This window comes from Cervus canadensis, chromosome 6 (genome assembly GCF_019320065.1).
Source record: "Cervus canadensis isolate Bull #8, Minnesota chromosome 6, ASM1932006v1, whole genome shotgun sequence".
In the NCBI taxonomy this organism is placed as follows: domain Eukaryota; kingdom Metazoa; phylum Chordata; class Mammalia; order Artiodactyla; family Cervidae; genus Cervus; species Cervus canadensis.
The window spans coordinates 90,316,379-90,333,902 of record NC_057391.1 but is presented as its reverse complement, the minus strand read 5'-3'; positions in this window follow the sequence as shown (position 1 = coordinate 90,333,902).

The window sequence follows — 17,524 nt, the reverse complement described above, 5'->3', positions numbered from 1 at the left end:
GTAGGCAGATTCTTTACCAGAGTCACCAGGGAAAGCGTGTACAGTTAGATATAAAATATGTAGGTATTTATATATTAAATATGTAAGAAAGGCTTCCCTGGTGGGCTCAGACAGTAAAGAATCTGCCTGTAATGTAGGAGACTCTGGTATGATCCCTGGTCAAGAAGATCCCCTGGAGAAGGGAATGGCTACCCACTCCAGCATTCTTGCCTGGAGAATTCCGTCAGTGGAGGAGCCTCGTAAGCTATAGTTCATGGGGTGGCAAAGAGTCAGACCAACTGAGTGACTAACACTTTCACTTTCATATATGTAAAGAGGTACCTGACCTAGGGTTGTATTAGTGCAAACTTGCTGGCCCATGAACATCTTTTCACCTGTATCTCCATTTGGCATGTGAGGACATGTTTTCCTTTCAAATTTGGAAAGGAAAACAGTTCAGGGTTGGGAGATGATGCTAGTAGAGGAACCCTGCATAAGATGTGGAAAACTGTGTTCTATGGCCGTCTTGGGTAGGGCTCAGTTACATATGGCAGAGAAGGCAGAACAAAAGCTGATGTAAGAAAGATTATGTCAGCGACGCTGATCGTCACCTGTGTCTGTGTCAAGTCCCATGAAATAGGACACTTAATTAGAGAAGAGGCCATTCTCCTATTCTTTCCTGTAAACCATCGATCTCTTTTACTTCTAGGTACTTTGGGATACATGGAAGATGCCTTATGCCACCTGGGTTAGCATCCTTAGGATAAAGAAATGGAGGACGTGTAATGGGCAGTGGCAGGAAGGCTCCAGCATTTGGCTTCACAGGCACATCAGGGGACAAGGAGACATAAAAGTAAAAGGTGAAGAACAGGGCCCAGTCTCTGGGCTGCTGTGTGGTGACTGTAGTGGACAAGCTATTTGCTCATATGGGACCCTCTTTTGAGGATGCTTAGAAAAGTTGGGGTATTCTTAAATAATTTGGAATCCTGTGGATGAGTGAAAAGTGCAGTTATTCATAGCCACAATGTGGGTGGTTTGGGACATATATTAATGTCAACTTAAAGAAAATGCACAACGTTAAGAGCTGCAAGTTACATTTTGTTTGGGGCAAAATGAAGACTACAGCCTGGGAGACAGCATTTCAGATAGCTCTGAGAAACTGCTCCAAAGAGGTCGGGAGAAAAGATGGTATATACGTAAAGATTATATAAAGATATAAAGATCATATAAAGGTATATATGAAGATTTGGGTGAAGGGGGAGTACATGCAATCAAGCACAGATTTTTTTTTGTAGAAAGTTTCTGCTAGTCTCATGAAGCTTCTGCTAGTCACAAGAAACACTCATCACCAGGAAGGATTTTAGCACTTTTCTAGATTTGGGGAGATAGAAGAACTGGGCTCATACAATCAGTTAGAGATGAAAACATCTAGGTATCTGAGGACCTGTCTTGCCAGTTTTTCTCTGGGCGCAGAGTCTGTCATGTATGCGCTCCCCGTTTCAAGGGGCATTGAAGGTCAGTAGCTGTAGCAGCACGTGGCTTAATCCTTGTAGAGGTAGATAGGGAGATGGCGAGTGGCAATTTGTAGTTGACGTTAGTCTTGATAAAATGTTTTGAACTTCTACATAATCTGTTCCTTTTTCCTCCTTTCTTTGCTCTCTCTCCCCTGTTTTCCTCTCCTCCCTACCCTTCCTCTCTTACTTCTTATCTTTGTTTTCCTTCATTCTTTCCTCTGCCTAACTCCCTTCTTTTCTTGCTTTCTCTTTTTTATTCTACAATTTAATTACTTTTACATCTAGAATCTGAATGCACTGGCTGAGTTAGATCTTTGATTTCAATAGTCTTTTTTTTTTCTTTTTTTTTTTTTTGATATGGGCTTTTTGCCACAGACACACACACACACAAACACACACACATGCACACATCCTGTTTTATGTTAGACACTTTAATCTATTTCCTAACTCTGCTAGGGGTGCTTTTGACCTAACTTGCTTTTGATAGTCTATCAAGCATCCTTGGAATTTAGAAAATTTGGAATCTAGGTGCCAGATTCCAGTCAATGGGGGAACTGAGTATTGCCTTGAAGACTTCATATTGCTGCAGGTTGAAACTTGGTTACGTTTTGACAGCCAGGTGCAATATTTCTTCCTTATTGCATGGCTCATAGTCACTTAATAGTGCATTGTTTTCCCACGTAAAACTCAGTGGAGGTGCAACATCTGGTTTCTAGTGAAAAAACCAATTTAATTTACCCAAATCCCTGGTGTGATTTACAGAGCACCAGTGAAGGTGGACTGCTCTGACACATTGTGGCATACTGACTGACTGTGTCTGCATTGGCAAGGACTGCTAAATGGCTCATTTACAGCAATCAAGGAATCTTTTATTCAGTACCACCCTAATAGCCAAAATGTTTATATTTCTAAATGAAAACCTTTTCCTTGGGTGAAAACATTTTCAAAAAAGTAAATGCTTTGGTCATGAAAGGCAAACACAGTGTTTTCCTTTGATTGGTGGAAATGGTGAAATGTTTTCCAAATATCCTCAAATCTTATGAGGAAAATGCAGCCATTTGATAAATTCCTGACTCCAAACACCATCATTTGTAAGATGTCAAGCAATCAAATTTCTAGTCAAACAAGCTATCAGTTCTTGCAGTGGGATAGTTGGATTTTTGAAAACACATCCAAATTACAATGCTGATGTGAAGAAAATTATCAGGGTGATTAAGATAAACCCTCATATATATGTACTATTTTTATAGACGCTAACAAAGCATAATTTAAGTGACTCTTTTTAAACCATGAATCTTTTCCTTTGAGACAGTGAACTCAGATTTTGAGGTAATTCATATTTAATTCACATTTACTGAACATCCACTACATAAAGTGGTAGGTACAATCAAGGAAAAAGTCAGAACTTGGTGGCGGGCTATGGACATGTCATTGCCATAATATATATATGTTTTTTCTTTTTAGGCTGCCCCTCGTGGCATGTGGAATCTTAGTTCCCTAACTAGGGGTCAAACCCTGCAATGGAAATATGGAGTTTTAACCACTGGATCAGCAGGGAAGTCCCATCATCCTTTTAACTTTTCCAAAAATAGGTGCATGAAAGAATATAAGTATTACTACTAGGTTTTATTCTTGTTGAGTTTTTCATAACATAATCAGTGAATTCATAGTGAGCTAAGCAAAATAAAACTGAACTTTCTACAACAAATGTAAATGAATGAATGAGATTTCTATAAAATATCTAAAGCTGTTTTCTTAGCTTTAAATGATACATAACAATAAATCATTGTAGTAAAGTTAGATGGTCACATGAAAACTTCATATAAACTTTACATTTTTAGGATAGAATACAAATAAATCTCACATGAAGTAACCTTGGCACAGTGGCTAATTATATTCTTAGTGACATCAGGGTATCTACTAAGAAACATTTTTCAGATTTTGCTCTTGTCTGTATATCAACTCAGAATGTCCATAAGTGTATTCCATTTTCATAGTCTTGTGTCAGTCTAAAATTCATGTCTTTGGCTTTTAAATTCAAGAATTAATTTGAAGGATTCAAACTTGATAATTTTCAAATTCTACATCTGTTATAAATTATTATAGGTGCTGTCATATAAATTGCATGAAGTAACTCTTTACAACCTCCCCAGCCCATAATATTATTATTGTTTTGTAACAAGATGAATCATGGCAGACTACATGCAACTGCATTGGAAATTTAATAAAAGTGATGAATACTTGCTTCTTCTGATTATCTACATTTGCTGTAATAACAAACTATGTTTTTTAATCTGACTCTTTATTAAATGCAGTGTTCTACTCCTCCCTTCAACAAAATTATGTTTCACCTCATTACCCATTTTGAGTCTGGGTTTTCTTATATTTAAATTCCAATACAATTTCTAACCTTGTATGATGTTTATGAATATTAAATGTCACAAATGTGAAAATTCTTGGAACTTATTAGCTACATACTTAAAGATTATGGGGCTAAACAAGAAGATACACAAGGTGATATTTCAGGTTATTTTTACACTATGCATGTGGACATACATAGATCATTTCCTGGAAATGCTTGTGAAAGTTACATAACAGGTAATGCGGTAGTAACTTCATGGTGACTTGTCTGTTCTATTTTGCTCTTATTTTGATTTGATTACCCTGATTTAAGTTACTCACAAAATAACCTTCACTTATTCATTCAACACACATTTTATGAGGGTCTTTTATGTTGCTGGTACATTTGTAGAAGATGATAAAAAATAATGCACCAAAGAAATGAAGTTCTTGTCTCATAAATTTATATTCTAGTGATGTAGGAAAAGATAACAAACAAAGGAACACATAATACAGCAGGTGGTAATAAGTAGTTACATCAGTCAAGGTTCTCCAGAGAAATAGAGCCAACAGGGTGTGTGTGTGTGTGTGGTATGTGAAGAAGAAGATTTTAAGGGATTTTTAAGAAGATCCAACCAGTCCATCCTAAAGGAGATCAGTCCTGGGTGTTCATTGGAAGGACTGATGCTGAAGCTGAAACTCCAATACTTTGGCCACCTGATGGGAAGAGCTGACTCATTGGAAAAGACCCTGATGCTAGGAGGGCAGGAAAAGACCCTGATTGAGGGCAGGAGGAGAAGGGGACGGCAGAGGATGAGATGGTTGGATGGCATCACTGACTTGATGGACATGAGTTTGAGTAAACTCTGGAAGTTGGTGTTGGACAGGGAGGCCTGGCATGCTGCGGTTCAAGAGGTCGAAAAGAGCCGGACACGATTGAGCAACTGAACTGAACTGAAGATGATTTTTATATCCCTTAAATATTTTTAGGGGTTGGCTCACTTGATTTTGGGGTCTGGCCAGACTATTGGTAGGGCAGGAAATTCAGGTAGGTGTTGATATTGCAGGCTGGGACTGAAGTCTGTAGGGCACACTTATTCTGTGTTCTTGACTTATAGCAGAAATCCTTTTTTTCCAGGAAAACTCATGTTTTGCTCCCAAGGCTTCTGGTTAATCTACATTATCAAGGGTAATCTCCTTCACTTAAAGTCAACTGACTTTAGATATTAGTCACATCTGTAAGATACATTCATGGCAACAGCTAGACTGGTGTTTACCAAACAGCTGGGCACCATAACCACCCAAGATGACACATAAAATTAATCATCATAGTAGTATTTAAAAAAGTAAAGCAAAATAAGGAGATGAAGTGATAGGGAAAGTAAAGTACTATTTCAGACAGGCTGATTAAGGAAGACTTCTCTGATGTTCAGTGTTCCGACTACTTAACACAGAAGGAGCTACATTCAAAGGCCTAAAGGTAGGAGCACATTGGCATGGTTTATGACCAGCAAAGAGAAATTCTCAGTTAAGAATTAATGACAGAAGAGGAGGTGATATGAACATGCGGCAAGATAATTATTCTAGGAGAAATTGTGTAAGACCTTTTAGGCCTAGTAGAAGTTTTTATTCTTAGTGTGATAAGGAGCCAATGGAAGGTGTTAGACAGAGGAGGAATATGGTTTGCAGTATTTCAATGGTATGAATTAATGGCCTTAACAGAAATGATTGCCAGTGGTAATTGATAATTAAGTTATGTGGCATGAGAAAAGAAGCAGGCAGTCAAGGATGACCCCAAATGTTTTGTTGACCCAAAATTGCCAGAAAAATGAGGCTGCCATTTATTAAAATAGCAAGCTAAGACAGATCTAGTTGGGGTGGGGGCAAATAAAGAGTTAGCTTGGGAATGTTTCTTAAGTATCCAGAGAAGATGTTCAGTAGGAAATAAGGGGTAGTTATAAGAGACAGATTTAGAGATATCTTAATGTATTGATGGTGTTTAAAACCATGAGAGTGCAATAATCACTTGTGGAATTAGAAAAAGGAATTTAAAGAAGTAAAGTGATAGTTCAGTGTTTAGAGTTTGGGAAGATGAAAAGATCCAACATAAAGAACCATGGTTTAGTTGCTAAGTTGTGTCCGACTCTTGCGACACCATGGACTATAGCCTGCCAGGCTCCTCTGTCCATGGGATTCTCCAGGCAAGAATACTGGAGTGGATTACCATTCCCTCCTCCAGGGGATCTTCCTGACCTAGGAATCCTGCATTGCAGGCAGAGTCTTTACTGACTGAGCCACCAGGGAAGCCGTAAAGAACAATTACAGCTATAAAAACAGCAAAGCTGAAAGAATGTGCATCTTGAAATAGGAAGTGTCAACAAACGTAAAGTTTAAGCATTTTAGTCAAGGTAATGATTCCTAAACCTGTGTACAGTTCACCTCAAAGAGGATTCATGTTCAAACAAGTTTTTAATATCATGCATACTATATGACCGTCTGTGAAATTCTTGATGAATATTTCCATATTAAAAGCTCTGAGAAACCTAAGGGCAAATGAACTGATTTAAACCATCAAACTGTACTTCCCAGGTGGCTCAGTGGTAAATAATCCACCTCCAATGGAGGAGACATGGGTTCAATCCTGATCCAGGAAGATCCCCTGGAAAAGGAAATGGCACCTCACTCCAGTACTCTTACCAGAAATCCCCGTGGATAGATGGACCTGGGGGCCTACAGTCCATGGGGTCACAAAGAGTTGGACACAACTTAGCGACTGACCAACAAAAGTTCTTTAAAACTGATATCTGGTAACAGTGTCTCCAAAGTTTTTGCACCTACAATAATGGAGATGGGGAGAAGTGTTTAGAATTGAGATACCTTTTAAATTTCAAAGCAGGTGCACTGGGATGACCCTGAGGGATGGGATGGGGAGGGAAACGGGAGGGGGTTTCAGGATAGGGGTCAACATGTACCCCGGTGGCTGTTTCATGCCAGTGTATGGCAAAAACTACTACAATATTATAAAGTAATTAAGATGCCCAAATGGAGATGTCAAAAAGACAATTCAAACACACTCAGAAAAAATTAGGACCAGGTAAATTGAAGGGGTGATAAACATAACAATAAAATAACATGTCCTAGGTGAGAGTGCAGAGAAAAAAGAGATATTGCAGTCTGTACCTCTCCCCAACATATTGAACGAATGTTATAGATAGAATTGGAAATAACAATGATTTTCCAGTAGAGTTTTGAATAAAATTTAGGAGTAGTGGGAAAAATCCTCCCAGCATGTGAACTTCCTGCTATACTCACTTGTAATCCTGTGATAGATGGTTCAACACAAATACTTTCATACTCCATCTGTTATACCTCTTTCTAATCAAGTCCTAACAGTCCTCCTCTCCTCTACTAACAGAAGTTTCTTTGATCTAACATGTAATTGAAAAAGCATCTTATATGCTATACATAGGGAGTTGAAATGCAGACCCAGAGTTTACTCTTGACCTTTAAATTTCTGTCAGTCAAATGGTTTATTCTGTGAGATGCCCAATCAATTTGCTTCTTAAACATTTTTCCCTGTGTATTTCCTCATTAACCAATTCAAGACGCTGGGTTACTTCATGCAGTCATTTTTGTCAAATCTCAGTTGGAATCCTTTTGCATTTTTGTCTTTGTTTCTTTTCTTTTTTCTTTCTTTTTTTTTTTTTTTCCTGCATTGATTGCTATTTGGCTTCATCAAATTAATAGCTTTGGAATCATTTACTCACAGTCATAGATTTGGGATAGAATGAGTCATCAAACATGAAGGGAAAGCTGATAATATTTGGTAAAAGACTTGACTAATTATGTTGATTTTTAAAGACAATATTAAGCAGAGGCAAGTCAGAAAGTCTGATTTCATTAACATGCTTTGCAGTTGCAGGAAAGATGGCAAGAAATTGGTCTCATATTTCTTCACTACAAAATGTTAGCATTGGACTTGCGGGGGCTATGGGCTTCCCTGGTGGCTCAGCTGGTAAAGAATCTGCCTGCAGTGCAGGAGACCTGGGTTCAGTCTCTGGGTTGGGAAGATCCCCTGGAGGAGGGAACACTACCCACTCCAGTATTCTGGCCTGGAGAATTTCACGGACTGTATAGTCGTGGGGTCACAAAGGACTGAGCGACTTTCACATTCACTTTGGGTACTGAGTGCGCCTGTGTGGGAAATGAAGTTGCTCAGTGTTGGGTATGTGGTGCTAAGTATGAAACAGTGCATAGGATATAGATATTTTCCCAATATGATGCAAAGAAATCAGAGTCAGGGAGTTTAAAGGCTGTACTAACTGAATAATTGATGCTTTTAAACTGCGGTGCTGAAGAAGACTCTTGAGAGTCCCTTGGACTGCAAGGAGATCCAACCAGTCCATCTAAAGGGAATCAGTCCTGGGTGTTCTTTGGAAGGACTGATGCTGCAGTTGAAACTCCAATACTTTGGCCACCTCATGCGAAGAGTGGACTCATTGGAAAAGACCCTGATGCTGGGAGGGATTGGGGGCAGGAGGAGAGGGGACGACAGAGGATGAGATGGCAGGATGGCATCACTGACTCGATGGACATGAGTTTGAGTAAACTCTGGGAGTTGGTGATGGACAGGGAGGCCTGGCGTGCTACAGTCCATGGGGTCGCAAAGAGTCGGACATGACTGAGTGACTGAACTGAACTGAACTGAACTGAACTGAATAATTGCCAGGACAAGGTTCAAGCCCAACTTGTTTGTTGGCATCACCTTCCAGTATATCAAGTTCTTTCAATGACTGCCTGACTCTTATGTGGTATGGCCATAGTCTTCCTCTTGTTACCTGCTGCCAGAGATGTCATGTAATTAGTAAGAATTCACAAACAAAAAAGACCCTATAAGAGAACAGAATAAAGCCACTGATGCTGATCTGACTCTGATAAAGCTTGCCGCTTCCTACATTTGTGCTTTGCATACGAAATAAAAAGAATGCAGCCTCTGAAAGTGGAGTGAAGCACACGGTATATTTTCAAAGGGATTGGAATTTTGCCAGGGCATGGAAGAGTATATGGCATGGAAGAGTATAGGGCATATTTGACTCAGTGGTGCTTCAGTGATTTAAATGGACCATGACCAAGAATACCTAGAAAAACTGTAAATCAAAAGACACATTTTCTGATTATACAAGTACTACATGGCCACTGTAAAAAGTTTGAAAAATATGGAAATATTGCAAGAGATAGCAAAATCACTCTTATCCTGATGAAGAAACACCACTTTGAAAATATTTTTGGTGTATTTTCAATGCATTTTCCATACATGATTGATCCTGTATTTATACAGGATTTCCTTCATTTCTCTCATTGCATTTTATTGTGAAAATATTCCCAATTTATTAAGATTTGTTAGTTAATACACATTGTAGTGATGCAGTATTATCACATAATATATACTCAATATTTATTTGTTGCACTCCTGAGGAGGTTTAGGTTGTCCCACATTTGTCAGGAATAAGATTGTGGTGAGCTTGTTGATTGTTAAGCCTTGCAGTTAAAATGCTGTGTAAATAGGGAAGATTTATTTTTAAAAAATTATGTACTATATTTGCACATTTGTTATTTAAGTTAATACAATTGGAAGAGAAGAAAATGCCATTTTTATAAGTCTGTTCTTTGGAGTTGTTCATTAAAAATCACCAATACTGTGAAATAGTTCACTGAATTAAAATGAGAGCCGATTGGTTTTGTAAAGATAAAACAAGTGTGCTTTGAGCTCAGCATTTTGCAATATTCAGTTCTAGGCCCGGGAAAGTAGTCTAATGCTGATTGCAAATACTTTAGCATGATTAGGGCTGATCTCCTCAGAAATAACCTCTGCTTTCTAGTTAAAACATGACTGAACCAATTCTCCTCATGGGTCTTTTTCTGGAAGTCTTGCTTTCCCCTTTAGGTATGATGTTAGTCATTATATTGCAATTTTGATTAAGAGTAGAATATTCATATTTATGTAGCTGCTGACACCTCATCCTGTCATGATTAGAATGCACATGACTGAGTAGATAATGATGGCCATGCATTATGATAAAAGCAAATGGATGACTTAAATTCACCCAAAGGAAAATCTTTTCTTTGAAAACAGGTGGTATATTTACAGTTATTTATAAGTTTTACAGCTTTTTCTTCCTTCTGTATTTTTTCAAAACATATAAATATTAACCTTTATAATTATGGAAAAATTAAATGGAGACAATCTTATTAATTCATTCTCTTGGAAACTAGCACAGAGAAGGGATTAATTATTAATTATGTATTTGCATCTATTGATTACTTGGCATATATTACTTAGCATGACTCAAAATTGTATCAGAAATTTAAATATTTTAAGACCTAGATAATAACAGATTGTTTAACTCATTTATTGATGCATCAGTGTGAAAAGTGAAGTCATTCAGTTTTGTCTGACTCTTTGTGACCCTATGGACTGTAGCCTGCCAGGATCCTCTGTCCATGGAATTTTCCAGGCAAGAGTACTGGAGTGGGTTGCCATTTCCTTCTCCAGGAGATCTTCCCAACCCAAGGATCAAACCCAAGTCTCCCACATTGCAGGCAGACACTTTACCTTCTGAGCCACCAGGGAAGTCCTATAAGCCACATGAGGTCACCGCCAAACCGCTGAGCAGGGCTCCTCACTTGCTTCGCTCAGGGCGTGTGATTCATTCACACAAGTACACCTTAGAGTTAGTAAAGTATAGCAGGAAATGTGTTCACTAGGAGAGCAAAGAACTAGAGCTCCAAGCATCCTTACCTTGTCCTGAAGAATCCCAGATGGGCCTCCAAGTTGAAAGGTTGTTGCTCGACCACGAAAGATGCCGGGATTCTTGGCCTCCGGAGAAGAATTCAGTCTGGGGTCAGAGACGAGGATTGATTGCTCAGAGCTTTTGTGTAATAAAGTTTTATTAAAGTATAAAAGGGATAGAGAAAGCTTCTGATATAGACCTCAGAAGCAGGCAGAAAGAGTGTAGATGTGTAGGGGGCAGAAAGAGTGTAGATCCATCAGTGTAGATGTTGGTATCTATATTACTGTTCATCTCTCTAGTTTACATAGGACAGATCAGAGTGACAATTTGCATTGATCATGACGGTGGATTGACATTTGAATGAAAACAATTGTGCACAAGTGCCTTCTTTTTATTAGAATGAAACTGCTGGGTTTTGTTTCATTTAACTAAAATTTATCTTAATCTGTTAAATATTTTCAAGCATTATATGCTGAATTCAGTAGGTTCAAATTCTTAATAGATCAGGTAAGATGGAGGAATAGTTTAATATGTTAGAGTAATATGTTTTTTCCAGACTCTGCAATCTCTTTATTTGTATACTTAATTTATAAATGATCTTCTCCAATTTCTTTTAGGCATCATGTTACATAGACTCAGTTTTCTTTATATCTATCATTTTACAGCTTCACACATTTATTGGCCACCGTATTCACTAGTTTCCCAAGAAGTATTTACAACTCCATCAAGAAACGTGTGGTATATTAAGCAAGCAGTCCAAATGCAGAGTTTCATATCTAAGTTATAAATGATTAATCAAAATTTTCTTTAGAAATGCATGGCTTCCAAAAAAAATTCCACAGATGGGAAGCATGTTAATTATTCTTACTGGGATGATTCTTAAGTGAAAAGTAGGCTGTTAATTTGGGAGTGGTTTCTTGGTCGTTTGTGGTAAGACCAGTTCTATGATAATGCCTTTGTTCTGTGATTTAGCACTAGACATGTAATCCGAGGACCTCAGTTTCTCTCAATAGCATTCCCTGAACTTGTGACTTTGTGTCAACACTTAACTTGTATAAGATTTTACCTCATCTATGAAATATTTTCTATTCTGACTTCACCAGTTTAACAGAGCTCTGGAGATATATAGTGGCATTAATATAATTGCTGACATTAAAGTATCACTAACTTTATCCTAATTAACCTCCTTTAATGTACATTTTTATTAAAATTGGCAAATGTCTGGAAACATTTGACTTTTTTGTATACGTTAGTTCACTAGGTTACCTTGACGAAGTACCATAGATCCAGTGGCTGAAAACACACCTGCACTTCTCACCTTTCTGGAGGCTGGAAGTCCAAGAGAGATCAAGGTGCTGGCAGGGCTGATTTCACTTTGAGGGTTCTCTCCTTGTCTTATAGGTGCCTGCCTTCTCCTTCTGTCTTCACATGGTCTTGTCTGTGTCCTAATCTCTTTTTATAAAAATATCTATTATATTAGATTCGGGGCCTCATTTAACCTTAAATACCACTTAAAAGGGGCTTCCCAGATGGCTCAGTGGTAAGAATCTGCCTGCCAATGCAGGATAATCAGGTTCAATCCCTGGATAAGGAAATATCCCCTGAGCAGAGAAGCCTGGCAGGCTATGGTCTATAGGTCACAAAGAGTTGGACATCACTGAGCAACTAAACAAAAATAACCACTTGAAAGACCCTGTATCCAAATACAGTTACATTCTGAGATACTGAGAATTGGGACCTCAGTATATGAATATTTGGGGGAAGCCGTTGAAACCATAGCACTGTCTAATCACATTCCTCTTCCCAAATGAATGGTATTTTGCTGAACACTAACATCCAGATGTACTTAAATGAAAAGTTAGATTGGTGAAGTACATTGGAACAAGGCACAATGATATTAAAAAAAACAAACAAACATGTATTTGTTTGGTTTTGGGATTTCTGTGAATCTTTTTATAAGCTAAAAAATGATAATTTCCAGTAGAGGATCATAGGAAGCAGATGTGATATTGTGATTTATACTAGGAAGTATATATTTGGGCTTCATCCCTGTTTCTGGCACAGAAACCCTTGGAATTCCCAAAGGAGGATCCTAAAGATGTCTTTTACTTTGCTAATGAGGTGGCTTTTGGACCACACCTAGGATGGGGGCTGGTTGCCAGTAGAACCAACCACGTGATTGGTGAGTTCACTGTCACGTCTTACCTCCAGGGAGGAGAGAGGTGTGGCGGTCGAATCGGTAGCCAGTGGCCAGTCTTATAGTCCATCATGCCTATGTAGTGAAACCTCCATTAAAACCCAAAGGGACAGGGTTTGGAGAGATTCTGGGTTGATGAACATGTGGAGATAGGGGAAGAAAGACACCCTCCCAGAGGACATGGAAGCTTCCAGCCCTTTCCCCATATATCTATGCATCTCTCCCATCTGACTGTTACTGAATGTGTGTATATATATACAGTAATAAACCAGCGATCTAGTAAGTAAAATCTTTGCCTGAATTCCGCGAGTCACTATAGTGAAGTAACTGAACATGAGAAGGGGGTCTTGTGAACCTCTTATTTACAGCCAATCAGTTCAAAGTACAAGTAACAACCTGGGCTTGAGATGGCTTCTGAAGGGAGTAAGGAAAGGCAGTCTGAAAGGACTGAACCCTTAACCTGTGGAATCTGGTGCTGCCGCAGTAGATAGTGTCAATTTTGAGTTGAATTATACTCAGCCCAAAAGTTGTCCACCGACCAGCGCTGGACTCGGTGGTGCTTGTTGTTCAGCTGCCAAGTACTGTCCGGCCCTTTGCAAACCCAGGAACTGCAGCGCTCCCGGCTTCCCTGTCCTTCACTGTCACCTGGAGCTCGCTCAAACTCACGTCCATTGAGTCAGTGATACGATCCAACCATCTCATCCTCTGCCACCCCCTTCTCCTTTTGCCTTCAATCTTTCCCAACATCAGGGGCATTTTCTTCTGATGTCATCACATTGCATCTTGCATCAGAGTGCATTCTTAAACTGTTTCATTCCTATTTTAAGAGTTGGCCTGCAAATTCTTTATTTTTGTTCTGCACCTCAAAAAAAGAAGCTTTCCCTTCAGTTATATTAGAAGACTAGATTTCTGCATTTATCTTATAATTAATCTCTAAAGAAAACATAATTACCTCCAAGTTTCCAGTCTTCCAAAATTATTGCTTTGATCAAGATACTCTTTCAGTATCCAGTTCAAGGAGAGTAGATCCAGAGAATGCTATTTTTTGATTGTTTCTTTGTCCTTATTTCCATTTAGTCTTGACCTTGGCTGATGCGTTTTAGGACGTAAAGACAACAGAGCAGGGGTCTCATTTAATGAAAGGCAGAGGCTGTGAAAAGGTCCACATGGAACGAAGTGGGAGGAGAGATGGCATTTTTATAGAATGATGACAATTAATAAAAACAGACTCTCCACCTTCTCAACATGTTTCATTCTTTGTATAGAATCAAAGATAGGGCCCATGATCATCATCTTAAATTTATTGTCTACAGACAGAAAGATAGCAGACACTTTGAACACAAATGTATCTTATGACAGAGAAATTCTGAGCCTTATGAAATGTTACGTTATCAAAGAAAAAACTGAAAACACAGGTAACTGGAGGTTTATTTTAGTACAAATTAAGGTTAAGATTGTAGGAGTTAGCAAAATATTGAAGGTTAAGCTGAGAATTAGCTTTCACGAGTAATACATCAAGAGAGACTCAGCCTGTACACCCCATGAATCTTAAACCCAATTGGACACATTTTTTTGTGTGTGTGAGTTATCTTTTTATTGTTGTATTGTGAAAGTATTTTATTGATTTATTTGGCTGTTTTATACAGCATGTGGTATCTTAGTTCCTTGATCAGGGATCAAAACTGCACCCCCCTGCATTGGAACTATAGAGTCTTAACCACTGAACCACCAGCTAAGTCCCAAAACACTTTTATAAATATGGAAAGATGTGTGGAAGATGGAGAGAAGGGTGTTAAATATAGGAGAGGGAATAATGTCCTGAAATTTTCTGCTTCCCCTAATAGCATCTCAGACCTGGTGAGAGGTTTCTCGTGTTTTTGAACATATGTGTAGTCTTCATTTCTGTTACCATCTGTACTCTTTTTTAATCCCACCTTATTGAGATATGATTGACATATATATTTAATATATACAACTTGATGAGATTAGAGATAAGTATACACCTGTGGAACTATCACTACAATTTATGCCATAAACTTATCATCTCTAAACATTTCCTCCTTGCTCTTATTTTTAATTATTGTTATTTATTCATTTGTCTGCATTGGCACGTCTTAGTTGTGGCCCACAGGCTCCAGAGCGTGAGGGCTCTGTAGTTGTGGCATGTGGGCTGATTTTCTCTGCAGCATGTGGAACCTGAGTTACCCGACCAGGGATCGAACTCAGACCCGTTGCATTGCAAGGTGGCTTCTTAACCTCTGCACCGCCAGGAAAGCCCCTGTTGTTATTATCCTGCTCTGTATGTGTGTGAGTGTGACGGGAACACCTTATTATAAGCTCTACCATCTTACCCCACGGATGCTCTTTTCAGAAGTTCGCTGTGCAGTCCAGTCCAGTCGCTCAGTGGCATCCGACTCTCTGCGACCCCGTGGACCGCAGCGCGCCAGGCCCCCGTCCCTCAGCGCCTCGCTCACTGTGCGGTCTGCAGTTACACAGGTGCAGAAGCGGCGGGCACTGGCTCGCCGAGCTTTCTGTCCACTTGGCTTAGCGCCGCCTCTGCAGTGAGTGTCTTCAGATGGGCCCTGATGTTAAGACCTGCATCTCTGCCGCTTATTCAGGGAGCGATGTTTAGTAAAAGGACTGTGCCTCTTGCCCAGACCTCCTTGCCACAGACTCCTCTTGTGCTCGTCCAGCCAGCTGACTGATCAGCCAGCTAAGCAGCATGAACCGTCCACCCCAGCAGTATGTGAGTTATGGCATAAGGCCCTTGCCAGGGCACTGAGTGACCACATGTCAGTTAACCCTCCCTTACTGTTTTACGTACTTCTCTCTCCTCTTGCTTGGAACCAGGTCCCTCAGGATCCACTCCTGAATTACCCTCTGGGTTCCTGGGGGTCCATGCCTGCCAGTCCTGCATCTCCTTTGGCAAACGATACCTCCCTTTATGTAACAGAGCCAGCGATTCTGCAGGTGAGCGTGCTGAGCTGTGGCACTGGTTATGAGTGTGTGGCCTCGAGGCATGGTGGGAGCAGACCCCTAGGAGGACAAGCACTTTCTCATAAGGCGTTGGCCCTTTGGAGGCTTTTGTGTAATCACCAAGCCGAAGAAGGGCTATTTCTTTCAAAACCCTCTGCAGGCCCAGAGGGTGTTTACAAAAGTGAGGATTCAAGGTTCTTGACTGTGGAGAATTCTCCTTTTGAGGTATCCCCGTTTTTAGTTTTAGCATGTTCTCCCTGCTTGTCAGCCCCCGACTCTGTCATGGATCTGCTAGACTGAGAACATAGCATCTTGGTCTGTCCTTCACCTGTAGCAGGTAGAGTCTCATGACACAATATTTCCAAGAAGTTCTTCTGACTCTCAAGCTGTGTTTGAAGTTGTTGTTTAGTAGATCTCAGTCTGGTATGTGTATTTTTAAATTTTTTGTCATGGAATTAATGATGCTTGCTATTTCTACTGCATCTTCTGTTATACTCAAAACACTGCACCAGTGAATGCATTCCCTACTATATGCATCCAGCCCAAAGGACATGGGAATGTCCTTTACCAACAATGAAGTGGGATTTGTGTTTTTGATCAAATATATACTTTTGCATCCATTGTTCCCCCCAGCTTCCTTTGGAATTACAGCGGATGTTTGAAAAACTTTTCTCTAAAAGTCAGGGTGAAGTTTATGACCATGGCATGGGGTGTTTGCTACTGCTAAATGAAGCCAATTGGTCTAGAAATGTCACACCTTGGTCTACTTAGGCCTGTGCTTTGGTGAATAATCAAATTCATTGCGTACAACATCTCACAGAAGCATCTGTTCAAGTCAGAGTCTGCCATAATGTAAACAGCCTCTTATGATCTTTTGAGAAAATTACCAACAAAGATACTCTTCCTTCTTTTTTGTGGCTTCCCTTACTATATCTCCATTCTTCAATGTTTAAGCCAAGGCCAAGAGAGTGAACTAGCCATGAATAGCATTTTAAGAGTATTCTTTTGCACCTATGTGGACTGGTTTATTAATAGAATGGCGGTACCCCAGAGGGAGGGAGAGTGAATAGGAACTGTATGGATATCTCCAATTTCAGGTGACAGTTGTTCAAATCAGGATTAGTCTCAGTGAGAGGACGTTTAAGAAAGTCAACTCTCTAGAAAATAGACAACAATGGTGATGTCTGAAAGTAGATCAGGGCCTGAGATATTTTTTCTCCTTTTTTGTATTGTCCAAATATCTGCAAAAAATAATCTATTACCTTTTACAATAAGCAACAATAAAAATATGACATTTTTAATGTCTGAATCAGTTCTGTAGTTTAAAAATTTCTTTGTACACAAACATGTGGCAGACATGTGCACAAGAAAGTTATTAACATGCTCTAATGTTTATGTAATACCTTTGACTCCCCCCAGAAGACTTCAGGTCTTTATATTATATACTAGAATAGGAACAGATTTATTAGCTATTTTTTTTCTAGCCTAGAGGTTCTGTAAAAGTCTGACATACAGCAATGTGCTGTACAGATATCAGTCCCCCAGCCGCTAAACTCCTGTTGTTTCTGGATTATACATTGGCATTTTCTCTTTGGCATAAGGCAATGCAGTACTCAGTATCATGTGCCTTGATAGAGAAGAGTGTTTGTAGTGACCATGATCAGGCATTTTCTGGGAGTTATGGGTTAATATTACATTTGTAAATTTTTATTGAGTAGTAAGATCTT